Source organism: Equus przewalskii, chromosome 15, assembly GCF_037783145.1.
Source record: "Equus przewalskii isolate Varuska chromosome 15, EquPr2, whole genome shotgun sequence".
Lineage (NCBI taxonomy): Eukaryota > Metazoa > Chordata > Mammalia > Perissodactyla > Equidae > Equus > Equus przewalskii.
The window spans coordinates 84,511,292-84,538,318 of NC_091845.1; the positions used below are offsets into that span (position 1 = coordinate 84,511,292).

General features: G+C 43.5%; 3 long non-coding RNA genes across 4 annotated transcripts; 1 reads left to right on the forward strand and 2 right to left on the reverse strand.

Annotated features, from left to right (window-relative positions):
- Positions 1–12,328: 12,328 nt before the first annotated feature.
- LOC139076239 (uncharacterized) lies at positions 12,329–15,153 on the reverse strand. Of its 2 annotated transcripts, XR_011527627.1 has the most exons (5): positions 14,474–15,153; positions 14,119–14,227; positions 13,381–13,432; positions 12,787–13,041; positions 12,329–12,508 (listed from the first exon to the last, which is right to left on the reverse strand). It is a non-coding gene; the product is annotated as an uncharacterized lncRNA (long non-coding RNA). The 2 variants fall into 2 exon arrangements; XR_011527626.1 differs by lacking the exons at positions 12,329–12,508; positions 12,787–13,041 and having other exon boundaries at positions 13,297–13,432; positions 14,474–14,614.
- LOC139076241 (uncharacterized) lies at positions 12,838–16,903 on the forward strand. The gene is made up of 2 exons (XR_011527629.1): positions 12,838–12,975; positions 16,544–16,903. It is a non-coding gene; the product is annotated as an uncharacterized lncRNA (long non-coding RNA).
- Positions 16,146–19,153, reverse strand: LOC139076240 (uncharacterized). The gene is made up of 3 exons (XR_011527628.1): positions 19,015–19,153; positions 18,270–18,369; positions 16,146–16,284 (listed from the first exon to the last, which is right to left on the reverse strand). It is a non-coding gene; the product is annotated as an uncharacterized lncRNA (long non-coding RNA).
- Positions 19,154–27,027: the final 7,874 nt, after the last annotated feature.

A 27,027-nucleotide genomic window follows, 5' to 3' on the forward strand; every position in this document is an offset into this window, starting at 1 on the left:
TTGGCTGACTTGGTATTCATGGGTCCAGCTCAGCCTCTCTGGCCTCACCACAAATGACAAAGTTTCCAAACCCCTGCAGGAGCATGAGAAGTGACTCACCAAAAAGTCAATTGAGGTTTTTTTGCCTGCAATCTTTGGCCTCCTTTTTTTTTTTTGAAAGGAAGCTTTTAAAAAAAAAAAAGTGCCAAAAAAGAAAAAGGAGGCTTAGAAATCATCTTTTTTAAACAGAACCTTTGTGATTTGTTTTATTGGGAGTTCTTAACAGAGGAAAGGGGGGTGTTTGTTTAGATTGCTATGCAACAGGAGGCATTGAGTAAATGGTTTCTCGGTTTTTATTATCTTAAACTTCACCCAGGAGAAAATCGGTCCAAGTTTAAGAAAGAGAGGAGACATGGAATATAGACGCTAGTGTTTTCAAAATTCTAAATGGCAATTGCAAATAATAGAACCTCAAAACTAATATTTACATACAGAAAATGACCTTCGTAATCCTCACTTTCAAGGTGAAATCAATAGAAAACGTCTTCATCTACCCAAACAGATGCTTTTCCAGCCAATTTATATACCACATGCTGAATAATCACTGAAAGTTGAAAATATATCACTTTCAACCAAATATCAGCAAAAGGCAAAGTGGCTCTGGAATAATTGTTTTCATGCCCCTTCCTGGCCGTCAACATGCGTGAAACACAACTGGGCAGAAGCAAAGGTGGGAGAAGGGGGCAGAGGTTCCCTCAGCTTCTCACCCTATTCTAAGCTCAATCTCAGTTTTCTTTGCAAAGGCTTCCAACTCCCCCAGTCAACTATTTTTCATTCTGCCGTGAGGTTGACGTGCGTGTCGGGCTGACTCTATCAGATTGGCAGCCTTGATGTCGTTTCTGAATTTTCTGTCCAAGCTAGAGGGGAAAATGCACACAGTAAAGTGCCCTGAACTTGGTCGAATCGGACGTCTGGAAGCCCGTGCTGGAGAAGGAGAGCAAAGGTTAGGAGAAAACGAACCCGCAGTGGCAACCACCAAAACAAACTTTTGTCTGGAGCAACAAGAAGGCACCTCTGCGATCAGCTCATGTGCACCAGCTCATCTTCTTAAAAACAGTGTCTTACTGCTTTATCTAACATCAGAATACACAGAAAAGTATAAAGAAGTAAATAAAAATAATTAAAATACCATTACCCAAAGACTGCCGATAGTAACACTTTGACCCATTTCCTTCCAGTTTTTTTTAACACATACGTATTCTACATGCATATAAGATTGCAAAGAAATACAATGAATATTTTTCAAACTAAAAAACAGGATTATTTTACACATGAAGTTTTATGTCCTGCATTTTAAGCCTAACATTCTGTTAAGGCATTTTCCCATATCATTAAATATTCTCAGAATGGCTATTTTTTAAAATTACCTCCATTGTAGTTTGTCCTGAAGATGCAGCATGATTTATTTAACCAACCTCGTATTGTTGGCATTCATGTTGTTTCCAATTTACTGTTCAAATAACATTTTGATGAATATCCTTGAAAGGATATCTTTGTAATTGTGTCCATAGGATAAATTCCTAGAAGTGAAATTGCTGGGTAAAAGGCACTTAAGGATCCCAACTGCCATCTGGAAAAGTTACGCCCACTCTTGCTCTTGTGGGCAGCTTATGAAAGTCCCCATTTCTTTGCACTCCACCAATCCTGAGAAGTACCGTCTTTAAAACTCTGCCTATTTGAGAGGTGGAAAATGGTGCCTTGATGTGTTAACGTTTCATCTTCTTCCTAAACATTTATTTGCCAGCTTTGCCACCTTAGAAAAACTTATTTGTTTTTGAGTGAATTTTGGAGTGCTGACTCCTTGAGAAAAGTCAACTTCTGTGGGACGTGTGAACACAACCTTCTTGATATAAATGTCACAAAATCCCAATCAGCCTTCATTTTAATAATAATGCCAACAATGGAGTCTGTCCTGTCACGTTTGTAATATAGTTGTACCAGCTTTCAAAGGCTGGCACGCCCTGGAATTACAAGCATAGCTGTGGCAAGAGACGCTGGCAGTTCTCCAACCCAGAATGACAAGTGAGCATCTCTGTCACTCTGAGCCCACAGGGTGAGGAGACGGGGACGTGGGGCCGAGTGACATGGGTATCCATCAGCAGCCTGACAGCCATCTTAGTGCCGAGGACCCCTTTGACAGTGAGGTGAAGCCTGCGGATCCCCTCTCAGAATGATGCCTTTAACTGCATACAATAAACCAGAGAGCAATGAAGGAATCTAATTGCATTGAAATCTTGTCATCAAAATGTTTATAAAATCTGTGGCATAGTGATATATATGCTTATTTATTAAAGACTAAATAACAAGATTTATTAGCAGATCTAACCATAATCGCAAAGTGGTATGGAGGGTAAAAATTTTTCAAGATATCTGCCACAACTAATATAATATATAATATAATATGAAAATACTTATGATTTCTTTTAGTGACAAAGTCCAAGTGCTACAAAGGCTGTAGTAACGTTCCTACACTCATGAAGGAAACGCTGCCTTTCAACGGGAGGTTAGTAAAAGGTGTGTTTTTTTCCGTCGTGGAGTGCCCGAGCTCTCTCCATGGACCCATGGTCACACGAAGTGCTCTGAAAGTAGGAAATTATGTAAATGAATTATCTCCACCTCCTCCCACTTCTAGAAATGTGACATTTTCTCTGGGCCCTATCCATTATTTTTTTTGCTCTAATTCCTACCGTTCTGGGAAGCTGTTGGAACAGGGCAGTAGGGTTGGCCACAGTGGAAGATCTTAGTCAAAGGGGTGAAGCCACTGTGTTAAAAATACTGTAGCTGATGAAGTCGCAGACTTGTGTACCCTGTCACACACCGTGTCTGGGGCTGATCCACAGGCTGGGAGTCAGGAGCGCAGGGTTCTAGCTACAGATTTGCCACTAACCAGCTATGTGACCGTGAAAAAGCCCCTTGGCGTCCCTGAGCCTCAGATTTCCTTAACTCAAAAATAATAACAATTTGGAAAAGACCATCTCTGAGTTTCCCTTCCAGATCTCACAATATTTGACTTCAAAACTTTAAAAAAAGATTCCATTGTACTTTGATGATTAAAGTATCTTCCAAAAGAGTTCTTAAGCATACAGAGCAGAAAGCTTTACCTGTTTTCTAAAATAAAGTTTCCAGCCCTTTCTCTGTCCTTCTCAGTCCTCTTTTCCATTTTGCCCTCATCCTCCTTCTAAAACTAAGACTTTCTTTTCCTCAAAGCAACAGAACCTGAAATCTTATGTTGATTCTAAAGTAGAACTCGAAGTTTCTCTGGACCTTCTGCACACCGCTTCTCCCCACGAGGTCTGAGTGCCTAGGACAGCCAGCCTCCCCGCCAGGGTTGGTTCTAGTGTTCCCCGACCTCTGCTCCTAGAGCATCCTTCCTTCCTCAGTGGGTAAGTTTTCCTTCTTGTCCTTTCTCCTCTGAGGCTTAGGCGGGGCTTCCAAACTTTCCTTGCGTTGTTTGACTGAATGAGTTGAGAAAGCATTCTGCTCTCCTGCTCAAACAGAGTTCACAGAGCAAACGTTTCTCACGGACTTTCCTTCCTAATCACCCAACATGTTTAACACTTGGCATTCTGCTCTGTTCATGCGGAGCCCAGACTCAGAGAGAGCTGAGCTTTAGGTGTCAGAGCAAACAGGAGTGCTGGGTGAACGAAGGGGCCTGGCAAGAACGCCACCAGCCCCTTGGGTCCTAAGAATACTAACAAGGCTGCAGGAGAGGCACAGAGCAGCCTGCTCTTGGCAAGCCCAGGCAGAGTCCTTTGATGTGAGGTCTTGCTTGATGTTGCTTTGTGTGTCTGCATTTGTCCTTGGCAGGCAGAAGGCAGTTCCTTTCCAACAGTGAGGTGCCCTTGTGTATTGCTGCCTCCACTGAAACAGTGATGCATGCAAGCAGCTCCCAGAATGATGGGGAGGCGGGGGTAGGGGAGGAGGCTGGCACTGGGAGTAGGGGTGGGGAGGACGCTCATGAAGAGCCCAAGTGCCAAGGATGTCAGCAAGGAAGCTGAGACAGGCCCGGGATTTGCACCAGGGTTCTCATAACATTTTACCTTGAAGTAAGAACAATTTGAGAGGGATACAGAGTAATTAGGAGCGAAATGTTGAAAGTGATTTCCTTTGATTAAAACACAAAGAAGTTTAGAAATGTGGGTTGCAATTGCCTCAAGTTAGTCTGGGCCAAACAGTGGCTTGTGAATGTTAATGATCACAATTGGCTAGATACCTGAGGCTCCATGAACATTGCTGGTGCTGTTCTCTAAACACTTCCAGTGCCCCGCCCTTTCAAACACAAGATGGATTGCACTTCCTGGTCTCCTCAGGGGGTTGGATAGGAGCGTGTGACTAGTTCTAGCCAACGAGTGGTAGTGACATGGGCCTCTTCCTGGCTGGACTATTGACTTACTAATGCAAGACCCTCCAGAGCTCTCGTTCCTCCCTGGAATGGGAAATACCAGTATTTGAGACGGTAGCTTCTCCATCAGTCTGTCTTTAAATATCTATAATATTTAAATGTCAGAGTCACCCTGCCAACCCACAAGGGACAAGTAGCATGAGCAAGAAATCCACGTTTTCGGTTTAAAAACCACTAAGATTTGAAGGTTGCTTGTTACAGAGGTATGTCCTAGACCATTGTAACTGCTGAAGGCCCAGAACACTCTCCTCTCCTTGTCCTGTTGCACACACAGAGATTAGATATGGAACTGTGTTGAACTGATCCTCAACCTCCTTGAGAAAGCATCCCCACGTTACTCAGGCAACAGGAGGTTTCACAGCCGGGGCGTTTCTCTAGGGAGTGGCATTGCAAGTTGACTGTCGCCTATGGTTGCCTCTCAGAGCCTTAAGCTTTGAGAAGCCCCAGGTGTTGTAGATAAGAGCCATGACAGGTTCCAGAAGACATTCCTGGAGTCTTGCTTAGCCTCAAGGGAGCCAAGAGAGAAACTTCATCAACAATGCATGAATTAGGTGTCTATTTTCATACATTTCTGTGGTCAGAGGGCTTCAGCCCCTGCTCAGCTTTTAATGTAAGAGTGGAGAGAGTGGGAAAGGAAAAGTATGGTTGGAGAAAACTCACAGACTCAAAAGGACCCTGAAAGAATACTGGCTGAGAATCAGAAGAGATGCGGTTTACACTACAGAAAATAATTTGCAGCCCTGGTTAGGCATCGGAGAAGGGACATTGGTTGTAGCTGCCTGTGAAATGTACAAAGGGCTGCAACTAGTCCAAAAAAGCTTTGAGGAAGACATTGTTTTCAAGAACTACTTGAGTGTGAGAAGGAAAAACAGAATGGTGGGTCAGGAGAAGGGCAAAACAGCCTGAAGCTTTCCTTGGAAAAGGATCTAGAAGCCAGGTCAAGGTGACTTTATAAGACAGACAGCATTATAGAAGCTTGCCCTGAGGGACCCAGTAGGGTGTTACCTTTTCTGTGTGTGTGTGTGGAAGATTAGCCCTGACCTAACACCCACTGCCAATCCTCCTATTTTTGCTGAAGAACATTAGCCCTGAACATCTGTGCCCATCGTCCTCCATTTTATATGTGGGATGCCTGCCACAGCATGGCTTGATAAGCAGAGTGTAGGTCCATGCCTGGGATCTGAACTGGCAAACCCCAGGCCACTGAAGAGTAGCGGGCAAACTTAACCACTATGCCACCAGGCCAGCCCAGGTGTTACCTTTTCATATAAGATGAAAATATATAGTCATCTGATATAGTCATACAAGATGAAAGAGGGAAAGGAAGGCATCCAGGGTTGGCTGATAGAGAAAGATTTTAACAGTAAAGTAACTAATGCTTGGGGCCGGCCTGGTGGTGCAGTGGTTAAGTTCACACTTTCCACTTCTCAGCGATCCAGGGTTCGCCAGTTCAGATCCCGGGTGCGGACATGGCACCACTTGTCAAGCCATGCCATGATATGCATCCCACATATAAAGCAGAGGAAGATGGGCATGGATGTTAGCTCAGGGCCAGTCTTCCTCAGCAAAAAGAGAAGGATTGGCAGTAGTTAGCTCAGGGCTAATCTTCCTCAAAATAAATAAATAAAAAATAAAGTAACTAATGCTAACAGAAATACTCCAAGCAAACGTTCCAGGCCCGGAGGAGAGGGGAAAGTGACAAAAAAATGACATCATCAGCAGCATCACTGGGATGTGGGTGGTGGTGGGACCTGAGAGGCCAAAAAAAGGACTGGATGGTGACAGTGATATGACCAAGAGCGTAACTGTCCTTCCATATCCTTTCCTGCTTCCTTCCTTAGGATGGAACCCCCCTTTTTAGCCAAGTACGCTGCTGCACAGAATAAAGATTACACTTCTCATCTTCCTCTTCAAATAGATGTGGCCATCGGGAACAAAGGAACACAAGCAAAACGTCACATGTGATTTCCCTAAAGAGAGGGGGACATGCTCTTATTTTCCTCTCTCCCTTCCTACTGGCTGGGATGCAGATATGATAGAGTGAGCTAGAGTCATTATCTTGCGCAATGAAGGGGATGAATGTGTCAAAAATGGCGGAACTACAAGAGAGAAGGAGCCTGGGTTCCTGGTGGTCATGGAGCCACTGTACCATCCCTAGATTGCTCACCCCTGAATTTTGTTTATGTGAGAGAAAGAGATATGTGTCTACTTCACTGAAGCTCCTGCTGTATTGTTTCCTGTCACTTACAGCTGAACCTTATCCTTACTGATTCAAGAAGCTATCTCTGGTAGAATTATGGATGCTTTTTATTTCCTTCTTTATAGTTTTCTATATTTCCCAAATTTTCTACAGTGTATATATTATTTTTTTAATTGGGAAAAACTGTTTTTTAAGGTAGATGAAAGAGGCCTAAGAACAAGGGGCTGTACTGAAACACTGAAAGGCACGTGGATGCCCTTTGTCATGCAAGAGGACCTCCGACTGGAGCCCCTCTTCTTCCACGCCCTCGTGACTTATCTTGGGATGTCTCTCTCCCTCTGCTATGCAAGTTTCCTTGTCTCCTGGTTCTGTGAAGCTTCAGTGCAAAAAACAGTACAAGAAATCATTTTAGGTATCTCAAGTACAAAGGAATTTAATTCAGGGAATTGCTGCCACAAAGTCATTGGAAGGGCTGCAGACATGGAAGCAAGGAGAGCCTGTTAGACAGGAAGATGGCACCACTGCTGAATTTGGAGTTTACAGCCCTGCAGCCTTGAACCAGAGGTCAGGAATCACCGTCAACACCCAGAGGTCAAGTGCGGCCAATTTCACAGTGGCCCCCCATTCATGGAGCTGGTCACTTGCAGTGAATATGAATTCTGTCCACAGCAAAAACTCGTTTCTGCCAGGGCCTACCACTGCTGTAGAAGTAAAAATGGCCTCCACCTGCCTTTCACCTTCCAGATCTTGTGGAGACGTCTCAAACCCTGGCCGCAAGGGAGCCTGAGAAATGTGGTTGTTCTCCGTCCAGCCTCTGGGATGCTATGAAGAGCAAGCAGAAGCTCGAATAGGAAGACTGAGTGCCAACAGGGCACACCTGGCCCAGCCCTTGCTGTTCCCTCTAAGATGTCAGACATTCTCAATAACTATCCTACTTAGATGGCTTCCCTGCCTCTGTATTTCTCTACAGCCAACTGAAAAATCCTGTTATACATCTGTCACATGCTGACACTGTGTCAGGCACTTCAGAGTGTACAGGATGACAGCATGGCTCCCATCACCTGACGCCTCGTCCGCTCCAAAAACATGCGTTCGGTGTCTGTCAGGTACTCAGAAAACCATCAGTAGCTCCTCATTTCTACAAAACAAGGTCCAAGTACCTCCATTTAAACCTAACAGACTCTCTAGAATCTGGCCTCAACTCTCGTGTTTTCAACCTTCTCTCTCATTTTTCCACTGAATGAGCTCATATGGGCCAGAAAAACTGGACTGTGCTCTCTTCTCTATACACACGCCTCTTTTTTCTGCTGCCAACACTTTAGCGACACTGTTTTTCCTCCCTAGAATGTTCTTCTCTCCATCTCCCTGTGTCAGTGCTGCTGATCCCTTGGTGTCTGGCTCAGATGTCACCTCCTCTATGAAGCCTTTCTTGATGCCACACAGCTGGAGGTACTCCTTCATCTCAGAATCCCGGGAACTTGGTCTGTATTCCTGCCGTGGGGTTTCGAACAGTACCCCTTCTATTACAGATTTTTGTTAAACATCATTTCTTGCCTCCTAGACCATGAACCATAAAGAAGTAAGGACTATTTCTTATTTTTTATCCCCTATAGTGCCATAGTGTTTATTGAATGAATAAATGTAAACCTGGAAGACAGTTATTACTCTCAAAGACTTTATCATCTAATAGTGTGGATAATTTTTTTAAAAAAGCGCCATCTCTCTATATTTCTTAGCATATGAAATCTGAAATTCTTTGCCCAGAATTTCGTGCTCCCCAGCTAACTGACATTCCACCTCTTAATTCTTTAACTTTCTGCAACAATAAAGAAGGTTTTTTGTCCTTCCCACATCTTGTTCATCTTTCATTTCCTGTTATGCTCATAACTAAATGTGTGATTTGTATGGTGTTATTTTTCATTTCTTACTAAACCCCAAATAAGATGGGAATGCCTCCTTATGTCTATAGCAACAAAAAACAGTTAGTAAATTGTGTTTCTCTGTTTCTAATCTAAACCGACAATTAATTCAAAAGATGTAGGTCGATTATAATGATGAATATATTTCACAGGTGTATTTTAAAATTTCCCATCAGGAAACCCCATTCACCAACTCCTTTCGTTTGTTAACTCCTCCTGTTATAAAACAAGACATAGACCTTAATCCTTTTTATCAAGCAAAAGACCTTAAACTTAGAATTAGACAGAAGAGCATTACAGCTAAATTGTAGCTTTTTCTTCCCAAAGTAGAATTTACCCTTTATTAAAACAACAGTGTTTGCAAACGTTCTGGTTTCCTTTTCTTTCCCAGATGTCTGTTTTGTGTGCCCCCTGCCCCCACCAGTTCACAGGTTCTTCAAAGAAAAGCACGTCTTCCTTCCTTGGGCCTTTCTCCTCTGGCGTCCGGTCCGTTGCACCTGGTCTTCAAACAGTAAGAATCGAAGTAACGCTTATTTCAAGTAATCGTTACTGAAAATAGCCTGAAGTCCGTTGCTGCTGATTTCCTTGTGCAAAGCTATCCCTCTGGTGTTACCTAGGCAAGCACCACCCACTGTTCACTCATGGAATATTTGTTCTCAACATTTCTAAGAACATATCTAAGTCTATTGAATGAAAAATAACATGGGCTAGGGCTCCAAAATGAGTCAACTCATAGCTAGCAACAGAGCTGCACAAATCTGGGCTGTGTCTACTCTCACCGAGATGGAGAGAGTGCTGGAGGAATTTAGTGGGAGGATTATGGCTTACGGGGCCTCACCCCGACCTGTCAGTGACCGTTTGTCGGTCAGGCACACGTCTTGGTTATGCGTCTGAATTTGTATGAGGAGCACGTACCCTCCTCTCTCACTGGCTGGTTGTTGAGGCGTCTGTACCCGCCCTTCTCAGCGAGGCAGGCTTCTGCGCTCCAGGGAGGCGTGTGTTGGAGACCACAGCCTTCGCCTCCCTGTGGTCCCGTTCTTATTCAATGTCCAGTTGTAGGAAATAACATTTACGAGGAGGGGCTCGAGCACACTGCTGTCCATACATCACTCTAGGTAGACAAACGTTACCCTTGGGTTAAACCAGATCATAACAGGGCTGGGAACCTGATGTATTGTTTTGATTCCTTAAAGACTTTTTCTTAAAGCCTTTTCCAAATTTGCACCCTAGCCTCAGCCATCAGCCTGTGGAGAGAAACACAGGGTTCCATGGAACGTGATGGAATCTGCTGCTGAATTTACTGCCGGGGCTGATGTTTAGGGCTGGTCTGAGGCATCACGCAGTATCCTGCTTAGGACACCTGGGAGTGAGGTTGCTCAACATCGGGAAAGACTGTTCATATCTTGTGCAGAAGACATTAACCCAAAGCCACCCCAAGGCTCACACTTGCCCTCCTTTCTCTATAAAGTCCAAAAAAGCAGGTGCTTACTTTTCCAGCCTCTGTTGTAGCGAGGGATATTCATATGACCAAGTTCTGGCCATGAAATATGGAAGGAAGTTTACAAGAAGCTTCTTGGATAGCAATTGCTTTCCTGATAAAAAATACATTTGGGAGGAGAGCTCCCTATCCTGTTCTTATGCCTTCTCCCTGCCTTGGTCACAGATGTGATGTCTGGAGTTGTGGCAGCTTACTTGAGGCAATGAGGCTACAAGAGTGATGAAAATCAACACTAGTAGAGAAGACAGATTCAAAAAGTCTGAGTTTTTGATAACCTAACCTAGATGGCTGAACAACTGCCCATCTATGGACTTCTTGTTAAGAAAGAAAAATAACCACCAATTTACGTAAACCCTTATTAGTTGGGTTTTCTGTTACTTGCAGCCTAATATATACCCTAACCAATAACCCAATAACCTGATTAGTTTTTATCTTATGGATTGTTAGAAAACTTATTTTTAAGCCTGGGTTTGTCTTAGCTTTGGCCACCAGGAAGTTACAAAATTGTAACTTATGTCTACCATGAGGCTACAGGCTCTGTTAATTTTTGTCTCTGGACTTTGATTTTTTGCCCACCTTTTCCTTTCACCCTGATTCCTCCAAGTACTTACTTTGTTAATGTGTATTATGCAGATTTTGTAAGTCAAAATTTTTCTAGAACACAGCAAGGTATAAATAATACATAAACAAACCAAAAATTCAAGCTCTGCTGGGAGATTGAGGAAGCAGTTGTTTCAATAAAGATTTTGCAGAGGGACAACATCAGTGCCTCACTCTCAGTCTCGCTGGGTAAGGTTGCAACGGAAGTGAATCAGTAAGCAGTTTAAATAGTGTTCTATTCAAAATGGGATCTCCATTACATTCAGAACTCTGAGATCTCAGACCAGGGGACACATTAGACTCCGGAGCTCTGTAAGCAGGATTTTGTCTGTACACACAGATGTGTATTTTCCTGGGTACAGCCTGAGGCTTTCATCAAATATGCAAAGTCAATTATTCCAGAAGCAGTTAAGAACTCTGGGCTCAGTTACTGTCGCCTTTTCGTGTCCCCTCTCCCAAGTCACCACATGTTCATCAGAGTCTTTGCTCTTCTGTCGAGACCCTACACTCCTGTTGAAACGCCAACGCCTGCCTCCTTCGGGGAGCACACACTCACTAAGTGTTAGTCCACTTGCATTGATATTTAGTTATTCACACTGCACTAACTTGGTGTCTGGCATGGCATCCTGGGTGATCCTTCTGGAGGGTCTGAATCTGTTGGCTGCACCCAGTGGGCTTGAGGCATTGCAGACACACCAATCAAAGCAGTGAGTGGGGAGGGAACCGTGCCCTTCCAGGAGAAGGCTTTTCTCAGGAGAAACGGCCATTAGAGGACCACTGCCTCGTGCTGGCTCCTTTTCCTGCTTCTTCCTCTCTCTCTCATCAAATTATTCTGCCTCCGCCTCTGTCGCTCACGGTGTTTCTCTTCTGCTTTGTCACTCAGTATTTGATTATTTTACCATTTCCTTCCTTCTAATGTATTTAAATGATTTCTACAAGATGTGTATCTTTGAACTATTTTCTTGGGTATCTAACTTCTGTTCCTTTTTTCACCGCGTGACATCTATCTCTTTGCTTGCTATTGTACGTTATACTGTCACGTTCCAGTTGACACATGGCACAGATTTTCTCAAACTTACAATTTCAATTCCCAACACATAAAAAGACAATGCTCATATCCTGTGCTTCCATAACACTTTGATTCTCCCTGAAGATTTAATTTTACTGCCCATTGTAATATTTTCCTGTTCCTTTTTGCGTCCGTGAATACAGACTCAATGATTTACTTTACCCATTTTCTATTCTGTCATGCAAATTCTGTGGCAATTTAATCCCAAATGATAGATCTGAGGTGATCAACCCATTGTCTCTCTTATCACAACCTTCTCTTCTCTGGTTAAAACCAGGAGTGGGTTCAAGCAAGCCAGAGATCTCTGTCATGATGAGTGGCTCCTGCGGGGAAAAATTTCTCAGTGAAAACTTCTTTCATGTCTCTGTTGAGAGTTTTTTTAAAAGCAGCTGAGTAAGTTATAATTTTTACCAAAATTTAATTACATGCAGAGAGTAAACATCTGGAAATCATTCTGGGTAATCAGTGTGAATTTATATGTTGAATCAGAGGCTTATATTACACGCTAGAGTTTGGAGATTACAATCTTAATGATCTGTACGTTATTCATAAAAGTCTTTGTTTTAAATCTGTCTTCAAGAAATAATCGGAATTCGAGGCATTTGTGAAACAGGAAACTTGCCACTTTATTTCTGACTTTGCGCATATCTCCCTCGGGACAGTGGGGTGGTTGGAAGAGGGAGTTAAGTATTGGTTTGTTTTTGGTGTGTATGCTTTTTTCTTTAACTCGCTTATTTGTGAAATTTAAGAAGCAGTAGGGATCCTCAGGCAGGCTAGTAAGCTGGAAAACAGTAAAACTTGAAAATTACCCAGGCGTGAAATCCCCTTGAACTAAGGAATGCTTCCAACATTGTTCTCTATCAGCACGAACTATGAATGATAACCTTTCAAAATTGAAGGAAGGTTCATAATAGGAAACTTGATCATCTAAGATTAGGCAAACCTCCCTTCTGAAGAACCTAAAATAATAGCCTACGCCCCCACCCAGGATGACCTAAAGGTAACGATTGCACCTCACCCCTAAAGAAACTCGGCTTGAACCCAAGAATTAATACATACGTGACACTCCCAATTCCTTCCAAAAAAGGAAGCGGTGTTCTCTTTCTCATGAGCTGTCACAGCGCAGGGAGCTTCCACGTTCCATAATCCGAATTAATGTTCTTCGTCTTCACCACGTTCCAGTGTGGGAAACCCGGAGCTGCGACACCTCGCTGGGAGCCAGGCTCTCAGAGGCTGCAGCTGCAGAAGGTGAGTCTCCAACTCGCCCCACCGAGTCTTCCATTCTGAGAGGCGGTACGTGCCTTCCTCCGAGAGCTGGCAACGTGAGGAATTAAACAGCTGAGACAGGAAAGAAAAACTAACACAAGGACAATGCTTGTTTTGATTTCTTATGTTTTCATTTTGCACGAGAGTCATATGGATATAGGCCAGAAAACGCTAGAGGTAGGAGAATAATAGGAAATAAAATGGTAAAGAGTGGGGACAGGAAGGAAGAGATGAAGGTGGGAAAAATCACGGGAAGAGAAAAGAGTAGCACAGGAGGAGCGGCAGAGAGCAGGGCAGCATCCTGACCTGTGTGGGTCTCTTCCTCCGTAAGAAAATATTAAAAATTAGACTTTACCGTTGCATTGGAATAAAGATGAATGGACTTACTTTATGTATTAAAATATTTTCTTCAACTGGAAAGTTCATTTTTTTCTTCTGACTTGAAAAGAAATACACAAAAACATTTTTGTGTGCTCCTAAAAGTACTGTGAGCCCAAGGCCCTGTTCCCCATGGGCCTAGTGGATAAGTCGGCCCTACAGACACAGCGAGGGAGGGGCGGAGTTAAAACCAGCAACACGGAAATTCGAGAAGCACATGCAGTTGTGTATGTCCACAATCTGGATCTAAATTATATATTTTATGTATTAAATTATTCCCAATCATAGCAGCTGACCTTCATGGGATAGTCACCACGTGGTGCGCACGCTGCACGCTTTCTCTCACTCATTCTACACTATAACCCTGAAGTGAAGCAGAGGAAGATGTACCTTGAAGCTTGAGGGCCCTTCACTTGCACTGATTTCTTCCAAGGCTCTGTTGCAAGTTTTTTGGTTTTGCGTTTTTTTTCTGTATGGAAGGTTGGCCCTGAGCTAACATCTGTGCCAGTCTTCCTCTATTTTGTGTGGGATGCCACCACAGCATGGCTGGACGAGCGGTGCTAGGTCTGCGCCCAGGATCAGAACCTGCGAACCCTAGGCCACTGAAGCGGAGTGCACGAACTTAACCACTACGCCATCGGGCCAGCCCTTGTTCCCAGTTTTTAAGAAGACCTCTCAAGATTGCATATGCTTCAAACTCTATAAAACCTGAATCTGCCCATGTGGGTAGACAGACTGAATACATACCCCGGTTCACAGTTGAGCTCACTGAAACCCAGAAAGGCGAAGTGACTGCAGAATGTTCAGGGTCACAGGGCTACTTGTTGAAGGGCAGACCCAGGGAGACTGAGTTCAACTGGAAAAAGAATTTTGAGTCATAGGCTAGAATTCAGAATTGGATGCAATTGTAAGTGTAAGGTGCCCACAAATCCATTCTCAGCCTGCTTTTCCCAGGTAATCTCTTTAATATCCCTGGCTTTAGCTGTCACCGTTGGCTGGTGACCACCAAATGTATAGCTTCAGCTGCTTCAGTTAAGATGCTTTCAATGGTCATTAACAAGGCCCTCACCAAAATGATCATAAAAGATTCAGAAATGCTCACGTAAGAGGCAGTCCACAGCCAGTACAAGCTTCCAAGATAACTGATGAGCAGGTTCAACAATGTCGTCAAGGAAGCAGGCTCTCTCTCGGCGCTGTGGTCCACAGACTTGGCCTCATCCTGTGGCTGGATCTTTGTGGCTGTAGGAAAGCTGTCAGGAGCGCCAGGGCTGGAGGCTTCCCCATCCAGATCCACAGGGAGAGACGGCCTTTCCCAGAAGCCTCCTGCAAACATCTCGTTGCCTGTCATTGATGAGAACTATATCACATGTCTATCCCTGAACCAATTCCTGGCAAGTAGGGTGACTTTCAGATCAGTACTTTTAGATCAATCAGGCCCACCTTTGAGATGAGGGCAATTTCCCAGATCACATTGAGAGAGGAGTGGAATCGGTGTTGGGGAGTCAACAATGTGTAAACGTCAGCTCCAGATCTCGTGCCCAGTGGGTGTGACCCCATCTTACCATCCACAGCCAAATTCAGAGCAACATGTCCAAAGCTGAACTCATAGTCTTCCTCTAGAAACTCAGTGCCTTATTTTGATCAAAAATACAAAAGTAGGGGCTGGCCCGGTGATGCAGCAGTTAAGTCTCACGTTCTGCTCTGGCAGCCAGGGGTTCGCTGGCTCGGATCCCAGGTGCGGACATGGCACACTGCTTGGCACGCCATGCTGTGGCAGGGGTCCTACATAAAATAGAGGAAGATGGGCATGGATATTAGCTCAGGGCCAGTCTTCCTCAGCAAAAAGAGGAAGATTGGCAGCAGATGTTAACTCAGGGCTAATCTTCCTCAAAAAAAAAAAAAAATACAAAAGCAGAACTCAGAAAGAAATCCTCAACTTCTCTCGCTCCCTAACCCCCCATACCCAGCCAGCCGTCAAGGCTACCCTGCAGTGTCCTCAGCATCACCCTACTTCACCCCTTACCCCTCCTTACTTAATTATTGCAACACCCTCCTACACGGCCACCCTAGCTCAGCCTCCTTTGATCCGTGTCCTAGACCACTGACACCAGAATTATGTTTCCAGATGGAGTACTAAAGAAAGAGAAGATCATGTCACACTTGACATAACTTCATTTAGGAGCTCCCCTAGCTTCTGAATACGGCCCATTTGTTTATTTATTTGGCAAATATTTATTGGGGGGTTCCATATGCAAGTTTACATGGATAAAAGGATGAATAAAACAGATGGGATCGCTGCTTTCATGGGAGTTTACAGCCTAGGGGGCTCTGGAGGAAGTGGTGAGGGGGCACCTGGAGGGAAGTCCTGATCCAGAGAGCATAGCCATCGGCCAGTTTTTATGGGAAATCAGTACCTCGAGGTTGGGTGGGAAGGAACTGCTAAAAGAGCAAACAGCAGTGCTCCCAGAGTGCCCAGAATGCCTTGTGCCTCACTAAATTGCTCACTCTACTGTCTTCATAACTATTTATGTCCCAGTCTCTCCCTTTAGACTATTGTCTTGTTCAACTCTGTAGCCCCAATGCCTAAAATTTCTGTGCATCTCAGTTTTCCATTTCATCTATCTGTTTATTTATACCCTGCCTTGGTTCCCCTTCCTCCCCCTAAAAAATACTTGAGATTGTCTGACCCATAGTAGGAAGGCAAAGAATACGTCTTGAACACATTTACAAGTGAAAAAACTGAGATGCAGAAAGGTTAAGACTGTTGAGCAAGGTCAACCAGCCACGCTTCCTCTGGAAGCTGGAAGAGTTATCACGAGCCATCCCCCATCGCAGGAAGAGTCTGAGGACAGGCTGGATGCTGTGGGTCATAGAGCACCCTTAGGTCCTTGTGGCCTTGTCCAAGCTGTGACTCTGCAAAGGACAGTACATGTCAGTGATTTATAGTCCCTTACAGAACTTCTTAAATACATTTACAGTGATTTTATCTAAGTTCAAGATTCTAAATATTTCTGGGAATTTTGGGTTGATACCCATAAATATTTATCTAATGCAAATAGATGAACGCATACTCTAATGATAATCCAAAATTAGTTTATTTATATAATGTAAATTTGCCTTTTAGAATATGAATGTGGCATAATAAAAACAATGCATTTTGAATTTTGTCCAGAAAAGTAGTTTCAAGCAACTGAGTCGTGCTGAACAAATAATGCAACTTCTGAAGATGCCACAGAGCCAGCCAACGTCGTCAGTGAAACCAGAATCAACCTCGAGGAACACTGTAATACACGGATGCTTCTAACAAGTATGCTAAAATCATGTGAAGTATCTCGCATCAGCATCAACAAATATTTGTTAGGCTTATCATGTGGATGGAATAATGAGGATATGTAAGCATTAAACATCCGAAAGCTGAACCTTGTCTCAGGATGCTCTTTGGGTCCTTAAACGCGATTTTTATTTCATTGGGGTCCATAACTTTCCACTGGACATTCTACTTCCAAATTATAATAAAAGTAATTGTGAAAAATTATTGTTCTTATTTTGACTGTGCAACCAAAATTTCTGGTATACATCTTGTGTAGAACAGGGTAAAATCATACTTTAAAAAACCCAAAACTTTGGAGACATTTTGATAGACTTTACCTCTCCTGAAAACCTTTTGGTCTGTTCCGTGACATCTATCTGAACAGTATTGCATACATTCAACTTGACTTAAACAGTTTCTCGCAGACTCTGGTGAGTATTTTCCTACCTCTCTAGAAATGCCAGGGAGCTATCTAACCTGCTCTGAGCTCATGAGATACGTTAATATTTTTCTAAAACCACCTAGTCAAATGCCTCCTGTCTTCTTTCTCCGCTTTGTGGAAATGAGCTTCAGAGACCTGCAATTCAACTCTCAATTATAAATAAATCTTCCTTGTCTTGAAATTTTGTCAAGGCAGGATTCTATGCGTAAATTTGTTTTCAAATTGTGCCTAGTAGTTTGCCTTGTGTTTGTGGAAAGACACAGCTTGTTAACAGCAGCCCAAATACTAAACTTAGAAAGATAGTCCAAGAGGAAGGACCAAGGTAAACAGAAACTTCCAAAAGTTGTAAATAACAAAGGACACACAGTGGACGGGTGTTGCATTGAGTTGCCACATCCCAGGCTCATAGTAAATGAGTGCAGCACGGCTCAAGATCCGTGCAGTTTCTCCTATTGCTTAATGCAACGTGGATGCACTCAGATCCTTGCCTTCACTAAGAAAAGTAAACAGTGTCATGACATCATTAACAGCCAATCAAAGCACAGCCACGATGGCAAAGGAAGTGTAGGGAGAACCCTTTTGCCACCAAGAGTCAGGGTGAGCATGCAATCTGTTTGACAAGCTGTCCCCACACGCGCCTGGGCTTCTGAGCTGCATTTATAAAGTAGCATTTGTTGGTGGCTCCAAACCTGCCGAAGGAGACCAGCGGTACATCACATTCTACGGGGGGAGCAATTAGTGACAGACCCAAGGTGACCAGGGCTCACCCTTGCTCGCTGTACCATCGCACGGCTCTGTAATAAATATTAGTCATCCCGTGTACACACAGGATGTGGTGAGCCTTCCTGAGAGGGCAGAACCCGCTCCCAGAGGCCAGAGTCCACTCCCCATTCCAGGCAGCTCCCTCAACAGATCTGCTGTCTTTACGCTGGAGAAGCACAGCTTTCCCAGGAGGAAAAGCCATCGTGGGCAGCCCCGCTGGGGCTCATTGATCACACTCACTTTCAACTTCTCCCTTCTCCTTCTGAGTCCCAAACAGTTCACGGTCTCCTGGTTTTGATTAAACCAGATTGTACTTTAAAGTTTTGCTACTCTCCCTTATCTAGCCTCCCCCAAGTTAATATAAAATGTTTCGAATGATCTCACCTTGTGGCTTCATTGACTAGAGATACGGCAAAATCAGAAGGCACCGCTATCAGACTCGGAGGCACAGGCCCATTTTATCAGACGCTATCTCTTCTGTTCTCTGTAAGAACACAGCCTTCTCTCAACACAGTGTTGTAGATCCTTTACCAGGCCTCAGCAGAAGTTGAAAAAAAAAACCCAGCACTATGATATGCAATACACATCATCATCAACTTAACACAAAAGATTGTATTATTTCTCTGGCTGTTTTGTACTTAAAAATATAAACATACTCTGGTTTTGACTTTTTTCCTACAATAGAATAGCCTGTTTTCTTAGAAATTCTCAATACTGCAGGAAACACCGTGCTCTATCTCTTCCTATTCACAAAAGTAACAAGGAGAGAGCAGGAACTGATACCAAGAAATGGCATTGGATACCTACCTTGGATTTATTAGAAAAAAATAACACAACACTAGACACAGAGCAAAACCAGAGCATCTTTACTAACTGGCGATACACCCATTTTATAGATGGGGCCTCGTAGAGGACCCAGCCCGAGCCAAGTCAGAGCCCCTCACTGTGAATGTTGCCTTTCCAAGAAGGATTACAGAGATGAAAGAAAAGCCAGGAGCGGGTCTGGGTAGCCTGGCGTCTGGAGCAAGACTTTCTGTTAGTCCCCAACCCACCTCTCTCTCTGCAACCCAGGACTTCATGTTTGTCTGATCCTCCTGTTTGGAGCAAAATACTTATAATTAGAACTCACTGGGCATTTGGATTCTCTTGACACATTTTAAATTTCTCCACCTCGAATAAAAAGCTCTCTCAGCCACACTGGCATTTAACAAAATCTACAGCTGCTTTCCACGTAAGGAGCTTTCAAGTCACCACTCAGTCCTAGCAACAAGTGAAAAGCTGAGCAGACTGAAGAGTCCACGACTCTTCTTGGATCCATAAGAGAGATGAGGACACAGGCAAACCCCTGCCCCCAAGATCAGAGGGACAGGCAGCTGAACACAGGGAGTCACAGCTCACTGGAGCGACAGGAGCAGGAGCAGAAACTACCTATGGGAACTAGTGCGTGAGCAGTGCAACCGGAACTACAATCGATGAATTGCTGGGGGCTCCGAGGGACAAGCCTGAGAGTTAAAAATTCAGGGTGGGGGCCGGCCAGGTGGCGCAGTGGTTAAGTGCGCATGTTCTGCTTTGGCAGCCCGCGGTTCGCCGGGTGGGATCCCAGGTGCGGACATGCCACCACTTGGCATCCATACTGTGGTAGACGTCCCACGTAGACAGTAGAGGAAAATGGGCACGGATGTTAGCTCAGGGCTGATCTATCCCAGCCCCCCCGAAAACAACCTCAGGGGGACCCTTCATAGGGGGGGTCCCTACAACATCGTGAGATTTACTTCCAGGAGTTTGATCAGTTTCTCACAGTAAATATCAGAGAAAAAATCCTCTTGTGCTTCCTGAAAAAAGAACCATTTTAAAATATGCCAGAACACTCTCTTCTTCTTAATAAGGCCTGCCCTCGGGGGAAACTGGTTAACCAGAGCTTAACCTGCTGGCATGTTATCACAGCCTAACTGACCTGGGGAAGGAAAATACCCAACTCCAGCCACTCTATCCTACCCCACCCTCCTGTCCCACAGCCGGGAGAAAAATCCTGAGGAACACTTGTGAAGTTCCCAGTCCAGAGGGACAGACTCACTCAAACACTATCCCAGGACTACAGACTTGGATTAGTGGTAAATGGGTACTGCAAACTCTAGGGCGAGCATTAAAACCGGGGAAAAAGAGAGCCAGCCCCATGGCCTAGTGGTTAAGTTTTGTGTGCTCTGCTTCAGTGGCCTGAGTTCTGTTCCCAGGCACAGACTTACACTACTCTTCAGCAGCCAAGCTGTGGCATCAACCCACATACAAAACAGAGGAAAACTGGCAACAGATATTAGCTCAGGGTGAATCTTCCTCAGCAAAAAAAAAAAGGTGGCGGGGGGTGGGGAAAGACATGCTAAAAAAGGAAAGAAAATGGAATTATACAAAATGCTCAATTAAAACTACACATGCAAAAAGAGTGGAGGACAAAAATAGGAACAATGAACAAGGGCTACAAACAGAAAAGAGTAACAGATATGATAGCTATTAATCCAACCTTATCAATAATCACTTTGAACGTCAGTGGTCTATTGGTAAATTTAATTGGTAAATGCACCAATTAAAAGACAGAGATTGTGACAGTGGATCAAGAAGTAAAACCTAACTATATATTGTCTACAAGAAATCCACTTTAAATACAAAGACACATACAGATTAAAAGTAAAGAGATGGAGAAATACACACAATGCTAACATTAATCAAAAGAAAGCAGGAGGAGCCATATTAATTTCAGACAGAGAGACACCAAAGCAAGGATGGTTATCAGGGGTTAAGGAGGGATTATTAGTTTACCATTTACCTCATGGTGAAGGGGTCAATTCTCCAAGAAGACATAACAGTCCTTAATGTGTATGCACCTAACAAGAGAGCATCAAACTAAGTGAGGCAAAAACCGACAGAAATGCAAGGAGAAACAGATGAACCCGCTATCACCGTCGGAGACGTCACACCCTCTATCAGAAATGGACAGATCCAGCAGGCAGAAAATCAGAAGGACAGAGTTGAACTCAACAGCACCATCAGTCACCTGCGTATGATTGACAGCTACAGACGGCTTCCTCCAACAACAGAATACACGCTCTTCTCAAGTGCACGTGGAACGTTCACCGAGGGAGACCACATTCTGGGCCATAAAACACAGCCAAACAAGTGGAAAAGAATAGAAATCACGCAGTGTCTGTTTTCAGACCACAATGGAATTGCACTAGAAATCAATAACAGAAAGATAACTGGAAAAATCCCCCAATACAGGGAAATTCAATAGCATATGAGTTAAAGAAGAAATCTCAAGAGAAATTAAAAACAAGGTTTACACCTAAATCCAGGCTTGTTCTTGACCAGAAGTCACTCCAAGGATTCTTGGGTCACTGAGGCATGTCTATGGAAAATTCTCTCTCACAGGTACTGTGGTCTTCGAGCTGGCCATCAGGGTTTCCTTACGTTTGCCTGCCTAACTTTCTCAAATCTCCGGGAAACTCTTCCTGCTTCACTGATCCCTCTGTGTTCTCTAGAAGATGGATGTCATGTTTTCAGACCGCCAACCATATTTACTGTCACAGTCAGGACCAACACCAGGATGCTAAGACTCCAAGGCCTAACCATCAACCCTCATCTTCTCCACCTTTATGATAGCTGCTCTGAGGCCCTTGTCAGTTTTCCCATTTGACTTCAGTCTGACCATAAGGGTCCAAAATTCAATGGGGGGAGGGTGGAGGCACCTTCTCTCAAGCCAAAACCCTTATGGTCCTCAGTGAGGAGGATTCCAGGGCAACTCATCCTAGAGAGCCTCCAATCTTTTCCTTTCTTACTTTTCTTTCTTTCTTTCTTTCTTTTTTTTTTTTTGGTGAGGAAGATTGGCCCTGAGCTAACATCTGTGCCAATCTTCCTCCACTTTTTGCACGTGGGATGCCGCCACAGAATGGCTTGATGAGCGGTGTGTAGGTCTGCACCAGGGACCCAGGCCTGCGAACCCCAGGCCACCAAAGTGAACTGTGCAAACTTAACCACTAACACCAGTGGGCTCTGTTCTTACTTCTAATCCAAGAAGAGACTTTATCTGAGCATCATAGAAATAACACCAACAGCCCTTCTCTGCTTCGGTCAGTTCAAATCAGTTATTTAGTGATTTTTGCATTTCCTAATATTTTAATGGACTTTTGAAAGCGTGTCCTAAACTTTCTTTTGACATTGTTAAAAAGAGTTGTTTTGAAACCTCTCCAGAAAAGATTCCAAGTTGGGGGCAGGAGAAAAGAGCTAAAGGCATAATATGTTTTGTATTTAGAGTTTCTTCAGATCAGATAAGATTATTTTATTAAAAATTTCTCTCTCTTATGCTTATTTTTTAAACTACATTTTCTTGCTGAGATATGACCCATGAAATTATTGAGTCTCAAACTTTTTTTTTATTTAAAGTTTGGCACCTGAGCTAACATCTGTTGCCAATCTTTTTTTCTTCTTCTTCTCCCCGGAGGCCCCCAGTACATAGTTGTATATTCCAGTTGTGAGTGCCCTGGTTGTGCTATGTGGGACACCACCTTAGCATGGCCTGATGAGTGGTACCCTGGCTGCGCCCAGGATCAGAACGAGCAAATCCCCGGGCCGCCAAAGCAGAGTGCGCAAACTTAACCACTTCGCCCCGGGGTCAGCCCCTCGAACTTCTTTTTTAAAGGGGGATGAAAATGCACTTCCTCGGGAGAGAAGACATTTGTGAAGTGGGGCTGTTTGTGGAAATTCCTAAGTCTCTCAGAAGATCACCCACAGAGTAAGTGGTCCACACTCTGGGGAGCCCCATGGCCAGCCTTTGGAAAAATGAGTAACCGGCAAAGTCAGACTTTCCTGTAACTTCCTGTGTACCCACACCGGCCCAGGCACACAGCAAGCACCTCAAACCCTCGTCTGGCCAATGTCCAGAAACCCCCCTGGCTGGTGTCCTGTGCCCTAGGCTTTTCTTCCTTCTCTCTCCTCGGTGAAAACGTCCTCTCAGGAGGCTATCCTATTGTAAATACAGAAAACAGCGTCAAATTACAGAATATTGAATGTCATTGGAGGTTACAGCTTAAAAAATCCTGAAAGTCATCTAGTGGGGTTATTTTGAGAACCGTTAATCCTTAATATTTTAGCTGCAAAACTCCTTCTTCGAAAGAAAAGTTGAGAAAAAACCAGTCCCATATATAAATAAGATAATCAAGAGCTGCTCTGGTTGGAGCCCTTTCTCCCCCAGAGGCTTAGAGGACTGGCAACCTCACCCAATCCCCTCAACTCACAGATCTGAGCCCAAAACTGAACCAACTTGTCCAACATTGCCCAATGAAATGATGACAAAGTTCCAATGCTCCTCAAGGGCATGTCTTTACTATCACTGAGCCTGTCACAGGCCCTCAGAGGCCTGGCAGTAAATGTTAATTACATGAATTCAACAATTTATGCTATGGTGTTACTGACTGATACTATCTTTATACATTACCCGTCTTAAGGGTGTTTACTCTCATTTAAACAGGATTCAGTTCCTTAGATTAAAGAAAGGACTATCAAAGAGTGCATATGTAGATGTTATCAATAGGCTTGTTGGTACAGGAGAAAATTCAGGTCGTATAACAGACCTCCAGAGAGGGTCATTTGAAAATCGTATACAATTTTATAATACGATTTTGTTGTGTTGGGTTGGAGGCAGGAGGGAGAATCAAAAGCAATACCTGTTATTTTCATAAAAACACCTAAAATAAGAAAATCAAAACCAAATCGTATTGACTGGGCTGGTGTGCTGAAGCTGGAACGAGAAGGTTGTTCAGAGCTGGTCCTACGATTAATCCAGGGTGGGCCAGGTTTGTCAGCTACTCGGGAAGCCATCACCCATGGAGGGCAATAGATGCTGCCTGATGGCATAACGTGAGCAGAACGTTTTCTGTTTTAAGATGAGTGTAAGTTTTAATTTAATTTAAAGTTTGCCTTGGTATTATACTGATATACTAGTACAAAAATAGGGCTCTTAGGCCCTCAAAATGTATTTCTGTTTCTTATCTATTCCTTCCAGTCCATTAATTGAGAAACTTACGAGAAGTAAGTGGGGATTATCAAAGCAAATTTGTTTAGATTTTGTAATGGGCACCATCAAACGGTGGCAGGTATTTTACTGTGAGCAAATGCATTAATGGAAAATAAACAAACATTCAATTTATTAGAGAACTAGGAAAATTGAGTCCCTGGAAAAAACCATTACACCACCCACCATCAGTGCCATCAGCCTCGTTCATTGCTTGACCAGCCTGACTAGACACTTTCCCTTCAGTACTCCTCATTTTCACATTATTGTTATTATTTGACAGGGTGGCTGATGATAACAGGAAGAAAAAAACCACATTAATTATGGTTTCTTGTTTATTGCAAAAGAAGAGAGTCAACGTCCCAGCGTGTTGCAAATCCCAAAAGATTCAACAGCAGCACTGTATGTACCATCTTGATAGACATTTGAGTCAAAATCATGCAAATCTAATTTAAAATGCTACAGAGTTGTTTATTTTGCTGCAAGGCACAAATGTTGGCAACACATGAAACTGAATAATACTAGAACGTCATCAAGAATTCACAAGAGTGGTGAAAGTTTTCTATCTTGAAATTAGGAATAAAAAAAATCCACTTTACATTCTGCATTCTGCCAAAACTATACTTGGAAAGAAAATTAAGAAGAAATTCCAAAATATTTCCTCGCCCAATTCTACCATCAAATGACAAACACCAGTTTTTGCCATCAATCAAATCATTGCCCTTTTCAGCCTTTTTCATGGCTCCGTAAAAAGGATATCCTGCTCAACTGTCTGCTCCTATGACTAAAGATGACATAGAGAGAGAAATTCTGTTTTGTTAACTATTGGAGTCTATCATTAAGGCTTACAGTTTCTTTAAATTAATTCAAATGAGTAAAAATGATTATAACACCCATTGGAAGGTGCTCCAATAGTCATAACTGTTGTTGAAAATCAAAGGACAAAAGTTACCTGTTGTTGCCAAATGCCGACTTTCGAATTTGGCCTACGGGCTAGCAAGGCCTCAGTCTCGCTCTCAAAACGCCAGGTTGTCTACCTTGCTTTGTGAAGATTTGCATGCTTGTCACATAGTTCTAGCCTTTGTTGAGTTCTTGATTTGTTGAGAAGTATGATTGGCTACATTCAAGAACTGAAAGATTCAGCTGCCTTATTTTTGCAATACAGAGAAAGGGCTAGGGAATGCTTCTTCAAATCTTCAATAGTCAGTCTGGCGTGGGCACAGACAAGTCAGGACTGACGCTGGCCGCAAGTAATAGGTATGGCTGCATTGGAGTGTGCCTACTGAATACCAATTATGTCACCCTTCAAAAATAACAGTGATTAGGGGGACCGGCCTGGTGGCGCAGCGCTTAAGTGCGCACTTTCTGCTTCAGCAGCCGGGGGTTCACTGGTTCAGATCCCGGGTACGGACGTGGCACCGCTTGTCAAGTCATGCTGTGGTAGGCATCCCATGTATAAAGTAGAGGAAGATGGGCATGGATGTTAGCTTAGGGCCAGTCTCCCTCAGCAAAAAGAGGAAGATTGGCAGCAGTTAGCTCAGGCCTAATCTTCAAAAAAAAAAAAAAAAAAAAAGAGATTGCAACATAGGATCAACATGGAAAGATGTTTACATTATAGGCAAGAGAGAAAACAAGTTGTGTAACACTATGTATAGCATGATTCCATTTATAAACATTTAGAAGAACTTCCAGACTTAAAAATACCCTCATAGGATTCTGACAAACATGTGCAGAACCTTGGGCAAAGAGATCTCCTGAGAATCTGATCCCCGAATTCCAGCCCTGACTACCACGTGGCTTAACCCTTTCCTGCTCCAGGTTCTGTAAGATCAGAGTTAGATGAAAAATTCATGACGCTTACTGCAGTTCTGATTTCTAAAGAGAGTGAGAGTACTGTTCCTTAGTTTCCTTTTGTAGAATAAGGAATGAAAAATGTCTTCTTCAAAGAGTATTGCAAGGCTTCAAATGAGCAGGTTTATGAACACACTCTGTAAACTTGTGATACAGTGTAACAATAATAAAGCCTGCGCTACAATTTATTAGTTGTTTGTACTAGTTCTTCCTAACTTTAGCTCAGTTAGAGATATTTACCTATATCTATTCTTCACCATAAAGCAAGGAACTTTATGTTTAAGGTTATTTTACGGGCTGAACCATTTCAAACGTCAGGCTCGGGGAAAAATCTGTCAAAGCAAAGTTGACTTAATTAAACTTCTGTAAAGTGAATCTTATTTTCCCACTGGTGTCCTTAATGAAATCAGAATCAGGTTTCCCAGAAAATATTCCAGTGGATTAGGTTGCAAACTTGTTTTCCTATTTGAAGAATTGTAGACGTTGGCGGGACAGTCTTTTCAGGATCTCTGTCAACTAAAATAGCCTCAGGTTCTGATTCTCTTTTCAGCTTCAGTCCAGGAGGTATCCTCCCTCGGACTGAGATGTCAACGCATGGGCCCCTCTCACATCTTTGTAGCGTTTTAGGAATGTGGATCCTTTCTTCATGTCAATCCAGTAACGAGGAGTTTACTCCAAATTTGTTTCTTATTAAACCCTGTGACTACTGAGGACAGAAGTAGGATTGGTGATGGATGCCACTGAGAAAACTATTTGATATAAAGAACTTTCTGACAACCAGAGCTGTGCAATCCAGAAGAAGCCTGCCGTCAGAGGACCTGAGTTCCCGGTGGGGAGAGACAGACAGGAGAGGGAACTCGCCGCTGGCTGGGGAAGACCATCTACTCAGAGCCGGGGACACGCGGATCTACCGCACTGTGCTGGTGCTGAGGACAGGCCTTTATTGGGCTTATTTCTGGATTTCGGGACACATGGTAAACGTTCAGTAAATACATTGTTAACAAATGAAGAAATAGCACAGAGGACCTTGCATTTGTTGAGCGGTGCAGTGGATAGAGAAAGTTTAAGATCCCTTAACTGAAATTCTTGGAAGGGCTTGTTGTCCTGTGGAAAACGAATTGGACAGTAAGGGTACAATGTCATGGTGAGTCTTTTGCAGTTTTTCAGAACTCTTTCCTACCTCCAGACTGTTGTCAATTCCCTCTTGCAATTGTCCACTTAGACTATCTTCTT